Source organism: Felis catus, chromosome C2 (genome assembly GCF_018350175.1).
Source record: "Felis catus isolate Fca126 chromosome C2, F.catus_Fca126_mat1.0, whole genome shotgun sequence".
NCBI lineage: Eukaryota > Metazoa > Chordata > Mammalia > Carnivora > Felidae > Felis > Felis catus.
The window spans coordinates 111,453,116-111,474,373 of NC_058376.1; the positions used below are offsets into that span (position 1 = coordinate 111,453,116).

General features: G+C 40.2%; 1 long non-coding RNA gene across 6 annotated transcripts in view; it reads right to left on the reverse strand.

Annotated features, from left to right (window-relative positions):
• The window catches only part of LOC123380086, a 241,189-nt gene that overhangs the window by 106,485 nt on the left and 113,446 nt on the right, over nt 1-21,258 (reverse strand). For 4 of the 6 annotated variants that reach the window (XR_006585389.1, XR_006585387.1, XR_006585386.1 and 1 more), the window contains exon 2: nt 16,847-16,980. This is a non-coding gene — a long non-coding RNA (uncharacterized LOC123380086). Of the gene's footprint in view, nt 1-4,807; nt 4,997-8,531; nt 8,778-16,846; nt 16,981-21,258 lie in introns of all 6 variants that reach the window. The other 2 variants (XR_006585388.1, XR_006585390.1) reach the window with 1 other exon arrangement.

Sequence of the window (21,258 nt, forward strand, 5' to 3'; positions counted from 1 at the left end):
CAAGAAGATTAAGACCTATGGGGAAAAAAATTGATATTCATAGACTAGCACTGATGCCATCTCAAGGCATAGAATGAAAGGTTGTGGGGGGACTTCAGAGGGAAGAAGGAGAAGTAAAATAAATGAGGCTATGCAAATTACACACATTCTAAAATTATTTCTCTGTGCTATTTAATTCAAAAATTATAAATGCAGGGAGCATGTCATAAAACCCTATGATATTTTCTATAACCCAAATACGTATCAAGGATCTTGAAAACGTTCATCTCTCTGATGAAGTGTGGATGCAAACTAATTATAAATAATAAATGTAGACAAAGATTTTTATACAAACAAGGTTGATCCATGGATTCAAAGGAGAAATTCCATTTTATACATAAATCACAGGGAGATAGAGCTGAAAGGGACCTTGGCCATAGTAGTCAGAGTTTTCCAGGGAAACAGAACCAATAGGGTGGAGGGAGAGAAAACCTCTTTGAAGGAATTAGCTTATGCAATTGTGGAGGCTGACAAGTCCAAAATCTGCAGCAGGCTGGAGACCAAGCAAAGAGTTGATGCTTTAGTTCAAATCAAAAGGCAGCTACAGTCACAATGCCCTTTTTGGGGGTTAGGGGAGGAATCCATCTTTTTCTGTTAGGGCCTTCAATGGATTGGATGAGGCCCATTCATATTATGAAGGATTATCTGCTTTACTTAGAGGCTAGTGATTTAAATGATAATCTCATCTAAAAAAATACCTCCAAACCAACATCCAGATGTGTTTGACCAAATATCTAGATAATCTGGACTAGCCAAGTTGACGAATAGAATTGACCATCACATGAACCCATATGCACATTTGGAAGGACCCTCAGAAAAGTGAACTTCCCAAGCTTGTTTGCAAATAGACCATTGCCATCTTTCCTTGGTGTTGATATAATTTTTTTCCTGAAGTCTGCAAAAAGCCCTTGACATTCATTTCTAGAGCTAGAAGATATCAGACAATACCTTTTACTCTTTTATTTTAAGGATAGCATGACTTGTTGCAAAAGTATGTAAATCATCTTTCCGGGATATGGATTATCTAATTCACTTGGCATCCCAGATGCTCTTAGAAATCTCATGATTTCCATATTGTAAGACTCCAATACCTACTTGCTCAATTAAACTAAGCCTGGTTCTTAATGAGCTCAGTCAGAAATTTTTCATGTCACATCACCTAACTTCTCTCATTTTCATTTTACTTTTCTAAACAAAACAGGATTTACTAATAATCTCTAATATAATATAAGTGGTAGCTATGCTAAGTAAGAGCTTTAGAGGAGAGAAATGGCAAGAAAGGCTCTTTATGAAGGGGAGACTTGGAGAATAGGACCCATGTAGTCAGAGAGGAACGTGGAGAACTGCAAAGGAAGGAAACTGCACGACATGAAAGAGGACAAAAGGTCTGAGGCATACTCGCGCTGCGAATTGTGCACAGAGCTGTTGAGGGAAGATACGTGGGCATGTACATAGTGAACTTGAAGACAATATAAATAGTTTGTACTTTAAAGAGATTCAAGTGTTAGAGTTTTGTATTGAGAAGTAACGTCATTAAAGTGTTTTTTTATATAGAGGGGAAAAAAAACTATTCTGGTCATATGAATGTAACCTCTTTAAATTAATCTATTTGATCTTTTCCTTCTGTCTCCTGTTCCCCTGTTTTTTAAATGACAGAATAATCCAATTCTGTGTATAAATTATACAATACGAAGCTGAAAATCCATGCACTACCAAAAAATAATTTAGAAGTAATTTTGTCATAAAAATTATTTCAATGCAGTTGTCACAACGAATACCTGTTATTACATTTATACACAATTACTTGTCAGCGGCAAATTTTAAACAGGAAAATGTGGGCTGCAGAGAACCCGATTAAAATGAAACATGAATCTAGAATGAAGGGAAAAACAGATATCAGAATTAAGAGAAAAGAGACACAGTCTATACCCAGATGTCATATTAAATGTTTCAAGTTACAAGTAAGGATTGGTGGCTTGCTACTTCTTTATTTCCAGCAGTAATGAATTGACTGGTTCAGTGTATCTGATTGTGGTAGGTATTTGGAAAAGAGAGAGTACTGTTGTGGCAATAACAGGTGGTGCTTTGGGGGCTGAGCTCTGTCTCTGCTACTATCTACTTGGTGACTGAGAAAGGTTTTTTTGTCCAATTCACAAGAAAATTTCAGGTGATTAAAACCTACTTCTACAGTCCAGGTTGATGTTACTCTCTATGATGTTATTGGAATAGATTAACTTTCTGCAAAGAGCCAGGACTGGAGAAAATGATTTGTTTTTTGGTAGTGTCGCAGGCCCTAATGAGGAGGTGAGCCCTTCTTGTAACTTTGTTCCTTGGGTTGCTCAAGGCTTGATTTACTACTCCTCTCAGTAAAAGTCCCGGCTTGTTCTTCTCCTGCTCTGAACAAAGGCTGATTTTCATGAGAAAAGAGTTAGTGAATGCTTTCCCTTAGGCATTGCGACTAGCTCCTTCCAGAGAAGCGGGCTGTTGCATTACTTTTTGTCATCTTTCATCACAGAAGCGTTTGCTAAAGGCAGCAGAAACTGTGCTGGTCCCACCTGTCTCTGCTCTCCTGAAACCAGTGATGGAAATCACCTGTAAACAATTTCAACAACAAATATTTGCTGGCAAACCAATCAGAATTCACAGCAATTAGAGATGCGCACATTTTCACAGAAGAGTCTAGGCACAGTCCATCCTGATTTGGTCTCCCGAGACCTGAGTGTTCATTGTTGGCTTTGGCTTCCCTGTTAAAGCTGATAACATCACACATTGAAAACCGAGAGCTGTTGAACGCAGCTCCAAGCAGCTTCAGGTTGGACGATGTTATCAACGGTGAAGAGTAACAGAGAACTCCAGGGCCTGGCTGGGTCTTGGCTTGTAAAATGTCTTTCGGTTCTGCCTCTAATATGTTTTTATGTAGAAAGTAGCTTGGGATCTGTTCATATGTTCCTAAACACCAGGAATTTTGCTGAAAGGGAGAAGAGGATTTTCAACCCCTGAAGATGTGGTAATAAAATGGAGATATGCAAAATTTTATTTGTTGAAAATCATATATATACACATATATTATATATATAAAATCTATAATATATGATATATATATAATATATATACATATCACATACATATATATGCAACTAATTCCAGGTGTCTTCTGGACAACTCTTAAGGACCTATTTGCAAGCATTTTAAATGCAAGAGAATTCTTTACCCCCCCCCCCCCCCCCCGCTTTGAGCTGTGTCTCATGATTTATGGATCATTTAGCACAGCTCAGCTGCACAAAACAGGTTAATTCCTGCATAGAGGGCAGCTGAAAGGAGGGAGATGATGAGACAGAGCTTTCCCAGGAGTGCCTGGGTTCTTCTTTTCTGAGAGTCTGTACCTAGAAGCCTTGAGAAATACAGAGGGCATGAGAGAAAATGAGAACATACATTCTAGGGCTCTGAATTCATTTCCAGAGTCCCCCCGCCCTACTGACCTGACTCCCAGCAAATGACCTGACATTTTGCATCAGGACCAACAGCAGACAGCCAGCTGCTAGGGGCCTGGCTATGGGGCAGCCACACAGAGAAAAGGCTAAAAAATAAACTTTGAGAAATCTTTAAAATAGAACTTTCCAGAACACATAGGTTTTCTCAAAAAATATTAATATGTTATTGTTCAAATATACTAATTCAAGAGTGGTGTTAAGATATTTAAGATTATATAACATTTGCATCTAAGGGAGTACCAAGAAGTTTAATAATGAGGAAAGCAGAAAATGAAGAAAACCATCTTTTCTTGATGTAGTTCTGACCTAAAGTAGGGTTCAGCCCAGGTGGTTACTATACACACACACACACACACACACACGCACACACACGCACACACACGCACACACACGCACACACACAGACACACACACTGGAGATTAATTAGAAAACAAAAAAACAAATTGTTAAGAAAAGGAATGCCCTATTTAAATTTTTTTATATTTTAAAATATTGCAAAACAATTTAAAAAATGAAGTATTACAAAAGTAAAGTATTACTAAAGTAATTAAAAATGACTAAGTATTTAGAAGGCTCTTAAATTCCATCTAACTTTTCTCAGCTCTGATATGATTCTTGGATTTTTTTTCCTCTTCGTTTGGGTTTGAATATGGAAACAGATGATTAAAATTATAATACCATAATTCAAGATATTGAGATAAAATAAAATCTTGAAAATAACAGTTTTCAAGGGCTCCTGGGTAGCTCAATTGATTAAGCATCCAACTCTTGATTTCGGCTTGGGTCATGATCTCAAGGTTCATGAGTTGGAGCCCCATGTCAGGCTCTGTGCCAACAGTGGGAAGCTTACTTGGGATTCTCTTTCTCCCCTTTCTCTCTGTCCCTTTCCCGCGCATGTATGTGTGACTGCGCACATGCTTTCTCTCTCTCAAAATAAATAAACTTTAAAAAAAAGAAAAGAAAATAATAATTTTCAAAAGTTAGTCTTTTTGGGTTAGGCCATTATACTTGAGGCCAAGTGCATAGAAAAATTATCTGTGCCATGATCAAAGGTATTATCATATCCCAAATCCCTGAGGTCTTTCTTGCCTCTCTAGCAAGGTGCATTAGCCAACTAATAGTATTTCCAGATAGAAAAATGGAAAGGAAAATGCTGAGCCTGACACAGAGACAAGAGCCTAATAGGCTTGTGTACATACATTAGCCTTATGACTCACGATGGATTTGCAGACAGCACTGCCAAGTCTATCTCAGAGGGTCCGTCATTAACACTCACTGTGATCCCTGCTGCCTTTTCTTCCTTCAAATTCTCTTACAAGCTTTCCAAGTAGATGATTTAACTTAATATTTCTTCAAGGAGGAGAGAATGCAAGCAAGTTCAAGACAAGCCAATCCAATGTCTCATTTTCTTGGCTGATTTCAACAAATATTAAGTTCCAGATTTTGTTTTATTTATGGGCTCTCTCTATTAACAGAAAATGAATTAATACTGAGTCATTCAAGGGCTGAAACGAGAATAAAGAAGAGAGCGCATCTCCTCTCCTTAACTAACAACACATTACTTTCAAATTGTTTTAAGCTTTCATGATTTTTTTTTAAACACATAAGTTAGGTAACACTGGGCTAAAATGTACTGAACACACAAAAATCGAACTGGTAGTAAATTAATTTTATTTAGTTATCAAAATTACTCCCCCCCCCCTTGTTTCTTACCATCTATTAACATGAGAATCAGAGATGTGACTGGAAAGGAGTTCTTTTTCCCTATGTCAATAGAAAACTAGTACTTCTATTACCCTCAAGTCCAGAAATAAAACAAATTATCCATCTCCAAATTTAAACATTCATTTAGATTTGCATGGTGGTTTCTCACTCTTTCATACTTTCTGGAAGATTCTATAAAGACATCACCTGCAAGAATTATTTAAACGTTTCCTGGTGTGGGGTAGATAATTTGCATTGCCTCTAAACAAAGCCCAGACTAAAATGCTAGCAGTAATCTAAAATTTAGAAAGAAATAATCAGAAACTCCTACAGATCACTCCTTTTTTATCACTTCTCTAGACACTAATGCTATTTCAGAAACAGCTGGAAGGGAAGTCTATTTAAAATGGCTTCAATTAGAATGAAAAATTAGTATTTAATAATTTATTCCTTTAGCATTTTCAGGGTTGAGATATAGAGAGAGTTTTTCACTGTTTCATCAGCACTGTCTTGTGCATGCCTCACCTTGCACTTTAGATGAAATCTGAGCTAAGATGTTCCATCATCACCCCTGTTCTTCCTACAGAAGCCCTCAGAACTGGTTCTCCATTTGTAGTACCAGTTAAGGACTCCGACCAGGCTCAGTTGTTTAAATATACCTAGACTGGAGTTCCTGGGGGGCTGAGTTGGTTAAGCATCCAACTTAGGCTCAGGTCATGATCTCACGGTCCATGGGTTCAAACCCTGTGTCTCAGCCAACAGCTCAGAGCCTGGAGCCTGTTTCACATTCTGTGTCTCCCTCTCTCTCTGTCCCTCCCCCACTCATGCTGTGTGTGTGTGTGTCTCTCTCTCTCTCTCAAAAATAAACATTAAATTAAAAAAAAATAAATGAATAAATACACCTAGATCACATCCCTTCTTCTCCTGTCTCACTTGAGCTACTTTTACTACCACTACCATTTCACTTCCACACTTCACCTACTTTCCTACCTCTAATGTTAATACAATCCAATATTTCGGGATCCCAAGTCCTCCTGGAGAAATCACACCACCATGCAGTCACTGTTCCAGATGCCCAGTGACAGCTGGCCTGCAGCCCTCTCTGGTCAACTATTTATATGTTCATAATGAGTAGTCTCTGGCATTCCTCACAGTGACAAATCAAAACCATACACAAACTGGTTGTCCTTCATTTACCCTGCCGCCCCTACATCCTACCCTCTTTCTCGAAAAGCACACGTCTCTCCTATTTCACAAAGAAATTGAAGCTTCCCAGGTATTTTCCCTTCTGATGTCTAGGCTCCTGCATCTGTCCCTCCTTTACATGGTCTTTTCTACTTGTGTAAGGTCTCCAAGGGGGTTTCATCAGCATCTCCTCCCTCGTGTCTTCAATGTTTTTTTCCTGTATCCTCACATTCTACGTACCTTTAGGAGACTATTACCTGGTTTCTGTCTCCACTCTGCTAAAATTTTCTGGCAATGATTGCCAATGATCACTTCATATTGCTTGACACAAACTCACTTTAATTATATTAACTGACATCCTAATACTATTTGATATAGTTGATCATTCTATTCTTCCTAGAATTCTCTCCCTTCTTCCCTCTGTGACCACATTCAGTCATGGTTCTCCTCTTGTATTTCAGACCTTTCCCTTTCAGTCTTCTTCTCTGATTCTCTTTTATTCATCTCCTAAATGCCTGCGATACTGGGGGGAGCTGAAGTAGTCAAACCAGTATTCAGAGTCAGAAAGTAGAACTCGAGAGCCCAGCAACACAGACCCCATGTTGCATGATGGCTAAACCCAGTGGCTTCACAGGTGAGCAAAAAAAGGGTACAAATCCCTGCTCTTCCACTTACTAGATGGATACTTTGGGACAGGTTAGTCTCTTTGAGTACTGGTTTTCTCACACATAGAATATAGATAATAATACTTTCCAGAGACCGCTGCTGTGAGGAATAACTCTGATAATAAGTGCAAAGTGTCTATAAATACGGCTTTCCAATAAATGACATCTATTATTATTTTATTGGTTTTAAGGTTCCTCAAATATTTATCTCTGTTTTCAGAGTCAAGCATGAGACAAAACAGTAATGTGGGGAACCATTTAGGGCGGCATTATATTAGGAAAGAGAGAGAAGCATTCTTGCTACAATCCAATTGAACCAATTTAAAAATTATCTGAGCTATTCACCTAGCCTAATTCGCCATTAAGTTTAAGAGGCTTCCATTCTTTCCAGAGCAACACTGACTTGAATGCTTCACCAGCACTTTTAGCCAGAGTTCTCACAGTATCCCCAGCCGTGACCCCTGCTGCCAGGTAACCTCAAATCTTTATGGACCAATGATCTCAGATTTGCAGAGTGCAAAGCATATTAACACATCACCCCATTATCTTTAGGACTATCTTTGAATACCAAAGACACAAATATTTAATAAAAAATCTATTAAGCAAATCAACATTTTTAAATTTGTGGTGGATTTCTCTACCTGCGAGTTCATAATGCAAAGAAAGAATGGAGAGCCTATCACCTATTTAAAGTTCTTGCTAAAGGATTATTTTAAAAGGTAAAATCATGATTGTCATACAAATATAAAGCAAATGCATGTAAAAGATTTTATCTAACTCATTAATTACTGAGGGAACCAAGAATATGTCCCAACCTAGTCAAAGAAGAAACCTTAGTACACATATATAGAGGTCCTCTCTATATACAGGAATGTGCAAATGAATATTCAGATAGATGTGAAACTGTCAATATCTACCCGGAAATAATTAAGTTCTGCCATACACAATACATCTGTATTTCTAAAGATAAAATTCTCTGTATTATCAGAGCTGTAAAAGTTTGATGACTACAAAGGGAGAGGTAACCCTAACAGAACACTCAGTTATTGTTCTTTGCTTGTTTCTAAGTTTTTCTTTTTTTTTCTTTTTCTTTTTTTTTTTCTTTCTGACACTGTATCTTTTGAAGCTAGGAAGGATTCCAAGTGCAGTTTCCTCTGTCTTGACACTATACACAGACAGATAAGCTCTCGGCAACCAATGAGACAGAGTTAGCATGTGTTAAGGGGTCCTCAAATAATATATAGCAGTCAGAGTCTGAAGAGGTTAGAGAACTCCTGGTTTCTACTTCCACAGCCAATGCTTTGGACACTATGTGTTTCCATTAACATATATGTAATGTGACATTTAGATTTGTTCTATTCAACAATCTTAGCAGCAATTATATAAACAGGAAAAATAAGATTCACCACTTTAGATGTAACAAGAATAATGACTGTTCTGACTTACATTTCCCCCTCATTCTTCCTCCCTTCGTCACCCTTCTGAATTGCATTTTGTAAAGCTTGAGACAGGACCTCACTGGGAAGGAGAGGGGTGGGAGCTGGTGCAACGTGCACTGAGCTTGATAGAGCATCATCGTGGCATTTCCATAACGAGCTTACAACAGAATCTTTGTCAGACCTCTCTTTGCTTTGACCCTGATGCTGAACATGAGGTCAGGGCACATGCCCCACAGTTCATCCAGCTGGAGTTCTAGGAGAACAGGATGGTGATGTCAGTTTTGGCACTCCGTGTAAGGACAACAAAGCCTGCACCTAGTGAATTACAAGAAGATGGATCCCAGCCCTCGGCTCTGTGTTTACAAAAACATCAGCAATAAACACATACATTTTAGTAAAAGAAAACCACAGCCCTCTCATCATCGTGATGAAAAGAAAAACAGATTTTGAAAAATCACAGGTAATTTAGAAAATACAATAAATATAACATAAGACCCCTCCCTTTTCTAATTAGTTAATATCACAAAAGCATATGGGAAGTTTATCTTCCATAAACTACAGCCTTTTGTCACTTGTAGCTATAGTGATAAACATCAGTTTTTACGCTGGCCTTTGGGAAAGTTTACAACTTCCATTTTAATTATAATATAGAGAAGAACAAAGAATTTAGTTCTGCAAGAATTTGGGTCAGGTGTTTTTAAAATTCTAGTAGCTCTCCTGACACTTCAGAAGAGGCTCCATTCTTTCTCCAAGCACAATACTGATATCTGATTTTGCCACCCCTAAATAACAATAGCAGTCATGAAACAGAACTGTTTTCATTCTCTTTATAAATAGCTTTCAGTTAGAATCTGCTCCCTCTAAGAGACACACCCATTAGGCATGAGTCTTAAAGTTCTTGCATTTAGGGCTTCACTGGAGAACACTCTCAAAGTCAAAGACCTGGGAAGGAACGACTTGTTTGGAGAGACCACAGCCTGGTGAGGTCAAATTCATTTGAACATCTGAAAGCCAATCCTTCCTCTTTTTCATTAAAAAAAAAAAAATCCTGTCATTTGTTTGAGACTATTGCCATTTATTATGTTTATTTAAAATATAAGTGTGTAGGGGCACTTGGGTGGCTCAGTTGGCGAAGTACCTCACTCAGTTTCAGCTCAGGTCATGATCTCACAGTTCCTGAGTTCCTCACATTGGGCTCTGAGCTGGCAGTGAGGAGCCTGCTTGGGATTCCCTCTCTTTCCTTCTCTCTCTGCCCCTCCCTCACTTGCATGCTCTCTCTCTGTCTCTCTCAAAAGAAATAAACTTAAAAGAAAGATAAATGTGTAAATATTTAGTTGAAAAATAAGTCAGAAATACTTGCAAGTATATTGTTTCCCTGAACACACATACACACAAAGCCTCAGAGAAAAAGGAACTTGCATATCGTTACTGAGTTTCTATTGGAAATTAAAAAAAAAATGTTGAGGAAGATAGATATACAGCTGTTGGAAAATAGAGTGGAACCATTTCGCTTTTAATCATTACAGAACTGACTCAAAACCTACAGTTTCAGTTCCATAAAAAAAGCAATTTTGAGATTTTTCTCACTAATTCTTGCCTCTCATAATAATAGATACCATGTGGGGGCGCCTGGGTGGCGCAGTCGGTTAAGCGTCCGACTTCAGCCAGGTCACGATCTCACGGTCCGTGAGTTCGAGCCCCGCGTCAGGCTCTGGGCTGATGGCTCGGAGCCTGGAGCCTGTTTCCGATTCTGTGTCTCCCTCTCTCTCTGCCCCTCCCCCGTTAATGCTCTGTCTCTCTCTGTCCCAAAAATTAAAAAAAAAAAAAAAAAAAAAAACAAAAACGTTGGAAAAAAAAAAATAATAGATACCATGTGATAAGTGTTTAACACATGCCAGACTCTGAGTTGAGTCTTTTACATGCTTTAATTATTTCTACCACTTAAGAGCAATTTATGAGGCAAATACTATTATCATCAGTCTTTTTTCATGGATAAGGAAATCAAGGATTCAAGAGGTCAAAACTTGCCCAAAGTCACAGAGTTGTTAGGTATCCATGGCAATTATTATCTTTCCTACATGTTGCCACATAACTTAAAAAAACTCAATAGTTATGGTATAGGAGATTCCCAGATATAAGTAGCGAGACCAGGAAATGGTTTTTAGGCTCTGTAACAGTGTTTTCACCCCTTTCCATTCCTCCTTAGGGTTCCAATACGCACAGCGACTTAATGTGTCTTTCTCTGAGGTTTTGCCATACTCTCTTCGGCCCAAAAACTCTAATAAATTTTGCTGGCAAAATTTCCTGGGTCCTCCTTGTGTCTTTCTCTATTTCTCTAACTACACCAAAATGTCAAATATTGTCCTTTTCTTACTATTTGTTGTCTACTGACATGAAATCCTCTTGATATCCATTTGGATATCCTTCCTGGTTCAACAGGAAACTAGTTAATGCCACAAAATAAGTGATAAGGCTCCAGGGAATGTGTTGAGCAAAGGAACTAATTTGTCAGAATATTTTATGCTTGTTGCTGAGGTAGTATCTTAATTGTTTAAAATTTTAAGTAATAGGAAGATAATAATCATCCCAAATACAAAAATAATGAAATATTCATCTCAAAAGAGACAATCCTCCTCACTTTCTTCCCTCAGCTTTCTGTTTTTTGGGTTGATTATGAAGGCAGCACATATTTTCCTCCCAGAAGTTCCTCAAACATGAACTTTTTTCAGGGCACCTGGGTGGCTCAGTTGAATGTCGGACTTCAGCCCAGGTCATAATCTCATGATTCGTGGGTTCGAGCCCCACATCCCCCTCTGTGCTGACAGCTCGGAGCCTGGAGCCTGCTTCAGATTCTATGTCCCTCTTTCTCTGCCCCTCCCTTAATCACAGTCTGTCTCTCAAATAAACATTAAAAAATATAAAAAAATAAAACATGAACTTTTTTCAAGCTATGTGGACTGTAAGAAGGGGCAGGTGGATCAGTAAAGTATCCTCCAGACTGAGAAGGCATTTTAAGACAAAAAAGTAAGACAAAGCACTCCGTATAATTTATACAACTTTTTCAGGATAACTTACTGACAGGGGGCAGTGGGCAGACAGATGATGGAGGCAGATGATGCTCCACCATAATCTGGGGACTTTAATTCCCAGCTTTCATGGAGCAAAGGGCAGGGCGGTGGGGTCACAGCATAGTTATCTAACGTGGTGCCATCTGCGTGCCAGAGAATCTCCACTAGTTAACTCAGGTAGGGCCTTCTGTGCACCAGGCATCTTTCTGAAGATCAGAATAAGCCTTCCAACACTCCATGCAGGACACACATTAACCTCCACAGGGCCTGGCACATGTAGCCCAGCCAGAGATCATCACCTGGGCATAAACAAGACGGAGGGCCAAATATGGAATCCACATTGTCAGCACTCTTACAGTGGACTTTCTCTTAACCCACAAGAAGGAAGGACTGAAGCTTTATCATTAACATCTTAATTATCTTGACTTGCTCCCTGATTAGGTACCTACCATCAGGACAAAACTAAAATATAGACTTCTAACATAAGGGAGGCAGGACCTTCCCCAATTCCACTGACTCACTGTTAGATTACAAGTATTTCCTAAACCGACACATGTACACACACACACACACACACACACACACACACTCCTCCGTGATGTCCTTCATCATCTTCACTCTTCTGTTATTCAATAACTCTTCTTAAGGACTCATTATTTTGTTCTCTTTGAAGGCTGAGATCATACCTTCTTTAGTCAGAAAAATAATCTCCTGCTCTTAAGAAGCACATAGTTTAGTGGAAGAAGGTGAAATGACTGAGAACTTCTAAATATAACACAGCGTGCATAATGGCATTCTCGAAGTATCGGAGGAGCTGACCCCGGGAGAGTCAGGAGACATAATGCAGAGGGAGAAGATCATTCGATTCCTCTGACTCTGGGCCCTGCCTGGACCACAGCAACAGGGAAACCAGTTTCCTCCTAGGGTCAGCTAAATAATGCATGGGGCCCAATGCAAAATGAAAATGCGCCTTTAAAGGTACTAAAATATAAAGCATGATTCTTTCATGGTCTGTCTTGACTCACCATGGTGTTTTAGATTTGCTATTTAACGTCATATTTCCCGGGGCCCAACACTGACCCTCACAGGCACCCTACCCCCCACCATCACCTCTGGGTGCATACACATTTGCCGCCCTCCCCCCCTTAAGCTGCTGGGTCCCTCCTCCGACACACCACAAGCCCTATGCCGCTGGCAATATGGAATGAGCTGTGCCTGGCCAGGGGCAGAGTAGTCAAGCTAGGCATCTCCCTTTCCTTCTCAGCCTCCTCACCAACCTACAGGGGATAAGTGACCTTCAAGAGACTCCAACCTCCACAATGAGAACTGCCTGGTACCTGGATTGGGAGTGAGCAAGAGGCTCACCCCATCTGATGTCTGCTGAACATGTCTTGCTTCTTCCAACTCGGGGCAGTGACCCTGGCTGCCCTGTCTGGCTCCAAAATGCCCTGAGGCATTTGCCTCTGACCTCCCCACCTCTGTGCCTTCCACCCCCCCTCCCCCCCACCCCCCCACCCCCGGTCCAGGTCACAGGAATGAGGAAGCCAGGTGGAGGTGTGGGGACAGCAATGCCAGGCCTGGCAGGATAGGCTGAGTGCTGCTCATGAGGTCAGAGGCCAGGGGAGCAGGCAGCTGCTGAGAACCCCAGGAGGCAGGGAGGTGGCAGGAGAAGGATGCATAGGAGCTGAGGCGGCAAGCCCACTGCATATAATCCATTCTTCAAGTTATCATTATCTTTTTGAATATCAGGCCACCAACCACAAAGCCTTAAATCTCTATTATGAAGCCTTCTGAGGACAGGGTGGTGGGCCCTGTGTGCCTGCACCAGCCTGATGCCCCCGTAGCCAGTCCTGCTGCTTGCCACCAGCCTCCCACTCTGTCGTCCTATGGTTGTCACCTGTTCCTCTAAGAAAGAAACTTATTGTGCATCCTTTTGAACTTTTCTTGAACAGCCATTCCTCTAGGATGAGGTGAACATGCCCTCGCCTGGCATGAAGGAGGCTTCTGAGTTCGGCACCACCTACTGCAGCCACACCTCTTCCTGCCCCTCTTCGTACTGTCCGGGTCTTTGCTCTCACTGCTCAACTCCCTAAACATGCTTGTGTCTAAGCTTCCGTGCGTCTGCATTCCTATTTCCCTCACTGGAGAAGCCTGTAGTCTCAAGGCTGTAGAGGAAGGTTTTATCTTTGTAATCCCTCCAGACCAGCTCCTCCCACCTAGCATCAACAATGTTCCTCCTCTTCTCCTGTGTTTTGGCACAGTTCCTGGGGCATCCTTCCAGTGATCAAAGCCCAGGAAACTGTAAGATAATGCCAATTCAAATATTCGACCCTGCGCCTGGGTGGCTCAGTCAGTTGAGTGTCTGAGCCTTGATGTTGGCTCAGGTCGTGAGCTCATGGTTGGTGAGTTCCAGCCCTGCGGCAGACTCCTGGCTGACAGCACTGTGCCTGGGTGGAATTCTCTCTCACTCTCTCTGCCCCTCCTTCACTCGCATGCTTTCTCTCTCTCTAAATAAATAAATAACGATTAAAAAAAATATTTGACCCTGAATTAAAGTCCACCCCAACTTTCTTGGTATCCTTTTTGCATAGAGGGAGGAGGGGTGTAAGGGCAACAGAGAAGGCAACAGACAGCTGAATCTTCCCCGATGGCTATGACCTGCCATTGTGAGAGGCAGCAGGGGCTACTCACTAGAAACACATGAGTGGTTGGCCAGAAGGGCTGCAGCCCAGGCGGGTGTGGGCATCCAGAGCTGCACCAAGCCACATGATGGTGTGCTTTCTCCCCTAGAATTCAAGCACTTAAAATACTGGATTGGTTTATGACTAGGGCTAGGTAGGTGGGCTAGGTGGAGGGCAGGAAAGGACAAGTAGTAGAAGGGAAATGGCAATGCTAGCAAAAGTGCCTGAAGCTAAGGAGGAGGAGGAGGAGGAGGAGGGTTGTGATCTGGCTATATTTAAATTTTGTTTTGATTTGTTTTTAGTTTTGAGCCAGAGAGAAAGAGAACCAGTGAGTGATCATGGGAGGGTCAGAGAGAGAGAGAGAGAGAGAGAGAGAGAGAGAGAGAGAGAGAGAGAGAGAGAGAGAGAGAAAGAGAAAGAGAAGGAATCCTAAACAGGCTCTGCCCTGTGAGCACAGAGCCTGATACGGGTCTTGAACCCAGGAACTGTGAAATCCAACCTGAGCAGAAATCAAGAATTGGAGACTTAACTGACTGTGCCACCTGGGCATCTGGCCTGGCTCTACTTAAACAACTGAACCTGGTTGGGGTCCTGAGCTGGTAAAATAAGAGGAGAACCAGGTTATGAGGCTGCTGTAGGATGAAGAACAGGGGTATGAAAAGAAAGGTGATAAAAAGCTTGGAGAAACCTCACTCAATTGATCTATTGAGCAGCATAAATACTGTTTTTTTTTGTCTTTGTTTTTTGTTTTTTGTTTCTCAAACGTGAGAGAATAAAAATGGCTAAAAATGTTTAAAAGAGACCTCCGTTTGAATATGACTGATCCGGAAATGGTTTTTCTAGTAATGCTTATGAATAGAGTGGTTTGAAAAAGGAAAGCGCCCTTAAAAGGTACACACTTGGAGCCCGCTGGCTCCCAGTGAACTGCTGTGGGGCTGGTAGTCCTCTGAAGGTGGACTTACTACACCTATTAACTGCCTACCTTGTGTAACATTCTCAAACTTCCAGCAGCTCATGAAAAACACAACTTGCACCTTACAAAACCACTTTCTTCCATTTCAGTTTTTCAAATTTGACTTGTGAGTGAATCCATGGAGCCATTTTTATTCTCTCAGTCTTCAACCACGTCACAAGGCTTCTAGAGGATGAAGAACAAAGGTCTAAGGAGAAAGGTGTCAAAAAGTTTGAGGAAACTTGTAAGATTTATCCTCCAAAATGTCCTATTTTTGATGCTATTTTAAATGGTATTGCTTTCTAAATTTTAATTTTAATTTCCGAGGAGACTACATTCATATGTACATCAGGACACATCATCCATTTTTATTTTCTGGGGAACTATGTTCAAGTCCTCATGAATTCAAAATTCCTACAGAAATTGTCAAGGCATCGCATGGCCACATTTCTCTTTTCCACTTAATCCACTGAAGAAAAGTACACCTGTCCCACTGATGGCACTTCATTATTGAAGTACCTTTGGGAAAATTAAGAGACTCTCTTTGGTAAGAGACTAAATGAGGTTATTTCCTCAATTGTGAGGATGGCTTTGAGGGAAATTTCTTTTTATAAACTTCTGAGGGTGATTCATCTGACAGTAATACCCCAGATACTGAGTTTCTTTCTAGGACAGTACTAACTATAAGGTTATTTTGATTAAGCTTCCTTTGAACTAAAATGGATAAAACTATGAGTAAACACATGTGTTTACCTCCCTATATTATATTAATTGCTAGAGGACAATTTAGAAAGTTACTTTTTCCAGAGCACTGGAGAGTGTTTGGTTCTCTAATGGGATTAATTTAACTAAGACTTAATTGAATCAATTTATTCCCCCAGAGAAGCTTTTACTCACCCTCATTTTCCACTGAATTAAGGCTAAGCTACATTTCCTTTCTCTTTTGTGTATTCATATTTAGCATTATTCCTCTGGTAACTTAACAGCATTTAAATTACAAAATGAGTTAAGAAAAAGATTGATTATGGACTTTGGCAGAAGCTGTAGAACTATTTGGTAAAAGCTTAGCGTGTAATTTATTTTTAAAATCACAAATGAGTGTGGTCTTTTCTCAAGACCCATTGAATCATACTCTGGAATGTGGGTTTTAAAAAACAAATCTCTATCCAAATTTAATAGACTTTTAGAAACCCTGTGAGCTGAGAATCTGAAAAAAAAGACAGCCATTTGTGTGTGTGTGTGTGTGTGTGTGTGTGTGTATGTGTGTATGTGTGTGTGTGTGTGTGTGTGTGTGTGGACACTAATAAGTGATTAGTCATATTCTTGCATTCAGTCTCAGATTTAGAGCCATTTTTACAAATTGGTAAGCATAACCAGAAGTTTTAAGTGGACTGCTAGTCAATCACATAATTAACTAACATACTGCTCAAAATAACATTGACGGTAGTCATGAACTACAGAACCCAAGCTTCCTGCTGCATTCATAGATCAGCATAAGCACTGAACAGGGACTTCTTAGATTTGGATTTGTGTCTAACATTTGCCATGGCTAAAAGTATAAAGTTGGATAAGCCGTATTACTCTTTTGTATTAGTTTACTAGGGTTTCCATAATAACATACCAAACACTGGGGTGCTCAAACAATAGAATTGTATCTTCTCACAGTTCTAGAAGCGAGAAGTTCAAGATCAAGGTGTCAGCGGGTTTGGTTTTCTCTGAAGCCTCTCTCCTTGGTCACTGTCTTAGCACAGGCTGCTGTAATAAATAAACCACAGACAGGGTGACTTCAACGATAAATAGTTATCTCTCACAGTACTGGAGGCTAGGAAGTTCAAAGTCAAGATACTGGCAGATTCAGTATCTGGTCAGGGGCCATTTCCTGGTTCTTCAGGACTGTCATCTAGTTGTGTCCTCACATGGAGGAAGGGACAGAGGGGCTCTCTGCAGTCTCTTTTGTAAGGACACTAATGCCATTCACAAAAGCTTTGTTTTCATGATCTAATCACCTCTGGAAGGCCTTACCTCCAAACACCATCACATTAGAAATTAGCTATCAAGAGGGGGTCTGGGTGGCTCAGTCGGTTGAATGTCTGACTTCGGCTCAGGTCATGATCTCACAGTTCGTGGGTTTGAGCCCCGTGTCGGGCTCTGGACTGATAGCCTGCAGCCTGGAGCCTGCTTTGGATTCTGTGTGTGTGTCTCTCTCTCTGCCCCTCCCCCACTCATGCTCTGTCTCTCTCTGCTTCTCAAAAATAAAGAAATGTAATTAAAATTTTTTTTAAAAAAGAAATTAGGTATCAACAAATGAAGTTGGAGAGGGGACACAAACATTCCTTCTATGGCAGATGCCTTTTCTCCATGTGTCTTCACGGTCACCTCTCTGTGCATACACCTGGCTGGTGTTTCTGTGTCCTCATCCCCTCTTATGACACCAGTCATAGTGGATGAGGGTTCAGCCTAATGACCCCATTTTAACTTAATTACCTCCTTAAAGGCCCTCTCTGCAAATACACTCATAGTCTGAGGGACAGGGGGTTGGGGCTTCATTGTATGAATATTTTTTTTGGAGAGGGACACAGTTTAGCCCACAACACTCTTAAAACCTTGCTTCTCTATTCATAAAATGTGTGACTTGGTTAAAATATCACTAAAGACTGTCCAAGATACAAAGGATTAATATTGTTTTGAGAAGGTGACCATTGTCTTTTCTACAAATAAATATTGTGACTCTTAGTGTCCTTGGTTGCAGGCATCATAAAACAATTCTGGCTAGGGGCACCTGGGTGGCTCAGTTGGTTGAGTGTCCAACTCTTGATTTCGGCTCAGGTCATGGTCTCCTGATTCATGGGATCAAGCCCCACATCACTCTCCGTGCTGACCATGCAGAGCCTACTTGGGATTCTCTCCCTCTCCCTCTCTTTGCCCCTTCCCTGCTTGCACTGTCTCTCTCTCCAAGTAAATAAATGACCATTAAAAAAAGATGATTCTGGCTAACCTAATTAAGGTAAAGGGAATCTATTGATAAACTACAGGGGAATCAGAGAAGGGGAGGCTAGCGGCTTTGATCAATAAACAGGAAAGACCCCAGGAGCTGTGAAGGGCCTCGTGGCAAGGCACTTAACTCTTCCTTGTTTCCCTGAATACAGGAAGAAAAGGGAGATCTGGCACGTGGGGTGTTCACTGTGGGAGGCTGGCATCAACTGCCACCAAGACCACACAGAGTGAAAGGGGTGCAGGGGACTCCTGAAAGGGAAATGAGGGGTCACAGCAAGACGGAGTGATAATATAGAACACTCCTGCAAAATTACAGATAACCACCAAGCACATCCTATACTATCTAACTAACATTAAGTTTAAAAAGATTGCAAGAGCTGACAAAATGATAAAGCAATCTCCTGACATTTTTAATGGCTGTTGATAATCACATTTTGACAATCAGTTCTCTAAATAAAATTCAAATTAGGAGAGGAAGAAGAGGGGCACGTGGGTGGTTCAGTTGGTTGAGTGTCCCACTCTTGATTTTGGCTGAGGTCATGATCTCCAGTGGTGGGATCGAGCCCCACATTGGGCTCCACGCTGATCATGGAGGCTGCTTGAGATTCTCTCTCTCCCTCTCTCTCCCCGCCCCTCCTCTACTCACTCTCCCTCTCTCTAAACACTACAAAAAATAAAAATAATAAAGAGGAAGAAGAAAATGTTACATTCAAAAGCTGCCCTATGTTTTTTCCAATCAGAAATCTCTCTAGACTTCAATAGTTTCATCTGCAAAATGGGCATGAAGCTGCTTTATTTGCTAAAAGCAAGACTTCGAAATAGATGAATTTTGCATTTACACCTTACAGCCATAAATTTTATGATTACTTATTAAAGATGCGATAAATGTTTCCCCCAACTTCCATCAGTGCCTCTGTTATTCACCTTTCACTGGTTCTTTTTGGAAAGGTTAATTCTCCCAAGGGAGGAAAACTACTCACTATAAATTGGTATTTTCTTTTTATTTCTTTCCATAACCTCAATTTCCTTACAGATATTCTTCTATGATCAATTCTGAAATACATTTTTTTTTTCCAATAGCCTTCCTGGAAATTACTATCTACATTATGCCAGAATGCAAGTAATCACATTTAACTATTGCTTCATCTGTAGATTTTGTTACATCCCTTCTTTCCTTAACTCAACTCTGAAATAGGAAGTGTTTGGGTTTTTCTTTAATTTCAGATATGTCCTATTTTGGTCCAACACTAGATATATAACATAATCATTATTATAGTCTAGCTATTCAAAACTTGTCTTTACATATGAAACTTTATTTTGGATATCCTAAAAAAAATCCCAAGGTTTTTAGTGAACTCACTGTTATTCTCACTTCATTTTCAAATATTTTGAAAATTCTCGATATGGATTCTTATTGTGTTCATTTTTGGTTGAATAAACAACCTCTAAAACCCTGATTGCTGTATTTTTGGCTTTTCCTTTTCATCCCCTTAGGAATTACATTTGTGAATGCTCATTCATTCAACACTTATTTAATGAGGAGCTACTATGTGTCAATTAGGGTCACAGATGTAATTGTTGGTGCTCACTAGTATTCCTTTGTAAATCATGATAATTGCACTGGTTTTTCTGCCTTTTTTTGCTACCATACCAAACTTCTAGAAGTGACAACAAAAAGCCACGTTGCTCTACTGTTTTTGCCTTGTGTGTAACAATAATGGGGACATTCTTCCATTCATTCACTTCTTGCAAACACACACCTAAGATTAGGGAATTCTTGAAAATCAGAAGAAATTATTAAATTATCTATATAAAAGGATCTATTTCATACTTAGTTCCAAACTTTTAAATCATTTTTTCAAGAAAAATCACACAGAGGGCTCCAGTTTTTTAAAACAGCCAGAATTGCTATTTTTCTAGTACAAAGATATTGAATGTATCCAAACGTGTAACTTTTATAATTTCCATATCACTAAATGAGAGCAGTGGGCCAGTTTTGATAAACACAAGAAGTTGAATATTGGAGTGACACTATGGGTGACATCTGCAGTCACATCACTCCCAATATCTCATTACTTTTCTGTTTTGCTAAAGGTACACAATTTTACAAAGATATGCCGTTGCAAGCAGTGATCTTTATTTGCCACTTTGCCTCACCCTTGAGGAATATTCTTCAATTTGCTCTAATCTAGACATTGGACACAGGAGGTAGTTCATTTTTATCTCAAAGTTAAATCCCCTACAACATCTGCCATCTGCTCACCTTCCCCTTCACAAAAATGAAAGTCAGACAAGAAGCTCACAAAACCTTCTGATAAAACCTGTAAAAGATGTTATCGTGACTTGGCACGCTTCCCGCTCACTCACTTGCTCTATTGCACAATGACTCCGAGGCAGTGTGAACACATGTACAGGGCAGAGGCATCTGAGCCTGAGCTAACATTTAATTGAACTTGGCACACGGATGCTGTGGCCATGTACCCACTCATACGTTTTTATTTGAAAGAGCAAGCACAGGCCTGAAGGGAATACAGAAAAAGAAAACAAGTCTTCCTAATCAAATGCACATTTGCAAGACGTTCAAATATATGCTAACAGACAGTAGGTCCTTTTTCCAAGGACTTCCCTCCAACAAGCTAACCTAGAATAGCTATTGAGGGGCTTGCCTGTGTTTCAAGAGACATAGTGGGAAAAGCCCTAATCTCACCCAGCTATTTCCCTTCAGGGGTAAAACACAGACCAGGATAAGTAAAGCACATGATGTGCCCACGGTACAGGGATCATTCTTAGTCTCTTATGCTTTGTGTTCAATAATTTTTTTTAATGAATACATTTATGAATGGATGACTTGATGAATGAACATTGGCTGTTCAAATGAACATCTGCTTATCAAAAAATCTAGGACAAAGTTACAGACCTATCACCATATATAGTTCTGTACGTAATTCTAACGGATTTTCATTAAAACAATAAACAGTGTTCAAAGAAATATGAAACTTATCCTCCATTCTGATCTCTGGGGTATGAGCTGATAATTAG